The sequence below is a fragment of the Gavialis gangeticus genome, unplaced genomic scaffold, assembly GCF_001723915.1.
Source record: "Gavialis gangeticus isolate Ggan-Ray unplaced genomic scaffold, GavGan_comp1, whole genome shotgun sequence".
Classification (NCBI taxonomy): domain Eukaryota; kingdom Metazoa; phylum Chordata; order Crocodylia; family Gavialidae; genus Gavialis; species Gavialis gangeticus.
The window spans coordinates 2,189,630-2,192,337 of record NW_017729004.1 but is presented as its reverse complement, the minus strand read 5'-3'; the positions used below and the strand labels follow the sequence as shown (position 1 = coordinate 2,192,337).

The 2,708-nt window shown below is 43.7% G+C and overlaps 1 protein-coding gene across 3 annotated transcripts in view; it reads right to left on the bottom strand.

Annotated features, from left to right (window-relative positions):
• The window catches only part of SETD2 (SET domain containing 2), a 162,393-nt gene that overhangs the window by 75,057 nt on the left and 84,628 nt on the right, over window positions 1-2,708 (bottom strand). The window lies entirely within an intron of this gene.

Below are 2,708 nucleotides of genomic sequence, written 5' to 3'. Positions count from 1 at the left end.
AAAAAAAAAAAAAAAAAAAAAATCACCTTTCTGTCTTCCCACTTTAGTGGCAAGACAAAGCTGATGGGGAAACACAACCAGCTCTCATAAGAAGTTTAACAGGTCGGCAGATGACATTGCTATGCGTTCTCCTTCGATTTAGAAACACCGTGCTCTGTTAAGTGCACAAGTATCCCTCCTGTAGCTTAAGGTCTTAGGATTTATCAGCCACTTCAGAGCTGTATCATCCTGGCCTGACCGGTTTGCCGCCCCCCCCCCCCCCCCAAAAAAAACCCCAATAGAAAATGTCTCAACAGGTGAAAGCTGGACAGAAGCAGTTAACTCTTAGTGCCATGATAACGTACAGAACACAGCAGGATAAGGAGATTTTCATAGGCTTAAGACTTAATCCTGATTTCAGATGCATAGGTATGTGGCTGCTTAGAGCACCACAACACCAACAACTGTGGCAAATACCCATGTACCTAAAAAATCAGAATGTCCTGTTATGAAAGGTTAGTGGTGTCCTCGGGGCGGTATCAGGTGAGGTACAGCACAGCAGATCCCAGGGGAGGAAGCGACTCCATATCTCAAATGGCAATTCGGATGGGTAATGATTCCATAATGGACCAAGAGCTTGAACAAACGGCTTGGGATGCCTCAGGCAGGATTACTCCAAGCTCAACAGTAAATGCAAGCGTACTGGGAGTCAGCACTTGGTGTTAAAATGACACTGTCAGATCAGATTGGGCCCTGAACTACCATTTTATGAAACGAGATGTTCTGTGACACTTAAATTTTCTTTAACGCCTGCAGCAGAATCAGCTATTTTAAAATTACTCCCTTCAGCATTTGCAGTCCAAACACTGAAGTATGAAATCCTGGAAGTGAAAATGGCTAGTAACAACATAAATAAAAAGGAAAGCTCAGGGATCTTTTGTCCAAGGTAAGGAAAATCCGAAACAAAGCAGCATGAAGTGAAGCGTGAGACTTACGGTTTTCAGTTTTAATGATCCGAAATATTAACAACAAAAGGAAAAGGATTTTTTCCCCCCCCCAATATATATTTAACCTGACAATGTCCTTTTTAAGTGAAGGAATCCTGTACCCCTGGCAGATTACATACGCTGTCGACTAAAGCTGCTAATTTACTGTATATACACAGGGTAAGGAGAAGTGAACATCACCATCTTGTTTTCATATGTGAAATAATGAATACATTTTATCTTAAGGCAACAACATTTCTTCCCCCTTAGATTTAGGGCATCATAACTCTAGGCAACCATCTCTGTAACTGCATAAACGTTAGATTCTTTTGAGAAATGTACAGGTAAAAAGAAAAATTCTTCCTTAAATATATTCATTTTTTGGTATACAATGACCAGTCATATTGGTGGTTATGGATGCTCGAGTGAGTCACATAGGACACAAAGTCTGATGAATTCAAAGCCTAAATTTAAATCTCCAATAGGGGAGAAGGAGAAATGAACTCAATCCTCCTGTTCGGCATGCACATAGCCTATTCTCTTTACTAGTCTCCTCTGAAGCACCATCAGTTAGTAACTACAGGAAGCAAAATAGTGCCATGGGTCACCTTATGGTGTATTATTTGGACAGAACTAGCAACCATGGTGTCAGAAATTCTACTTAACGATTTAGGATGGGCAAGCCCTCAGGTTAAATGATGGGCAAGCTTCAACTGGCCTTGCAACCAACCCCAAGACCCTTGAGGGCATAGGGTAATTTTGCTAAGAGCAGCATTGCCATCTCATTTATAGGGAGATGCATGGAAGAGCACATGACAAGACCTCAATCCATTAACTTCCTGGCCTCTGCTGTTATCTTTGCTAGGACGAATAAGGGACTGGTGCAGCTTCAAGCCTTGCTGCTCTCCAATTTGGCATCTTTCCTCTTTGAGGGGCAACCCTCCCACTGGGATGCAGAGGCTTCCACCCTCTTTGCTAAGTCCTAACGAGGTATTACTCCTAAATTAAAAGCAACACCCCTCCACCCCGTTGCCCCGTCTACTCTTATAAGGAGCTGATCTGGTGGAAACATTGGGTGAAGCAATGGTTTTCAGGATCACACACACTGCTTTAGAAGTCCTATACCGGCCGCCAATTTTCAAGGGACAAACTGTCCAGCTTCGGTGGGTCCTGCTATAGCACCACAGTAGGTTTCTTGATAGAGATCAACTGACAGAGCAGGCTGCCTTGTCGCTCAACAGAGGACAGCCTGGTGCCAAAGAGAAAAAAAAAAACAGGCCCCACCTCGCAAAGTCAACATCGTGAGCAAGACAATGGGTTTTGTTAGAGGGAGGGCAACAAGCATCAGGGCCCTCTGACCACTTCCAAAGGTTCAAATGAAATCTCAGATTTTGCTGGATGGTTAGCTGCTCTGAACATAAAACCTTGGAACTCTGGGAGTTAACATAGCCATAAATGTCAACGTAAGAGAACATTGCTGGAAGACAACAGTCTCCAAATGCCACACGAGTTGCAGCTGAAAGGCGGATATTTGCAGGACAGGCAACAACTGAAGGCCTTGTGATAACAGACTTGACAACTAGGTCAGTTGTTCGGCACGTTGGGAAGATACATCTTGGGACGGCCGAGCCAAGGATGCTCGCTGCACCATTTTCTGACTGATTTATGCAAGCAGGCCTGCAAGGGAGTAGCCACCCAGCAGTGCCCAAACCACCAACAAATGGCTTTTTTTTTTTTTTTTTT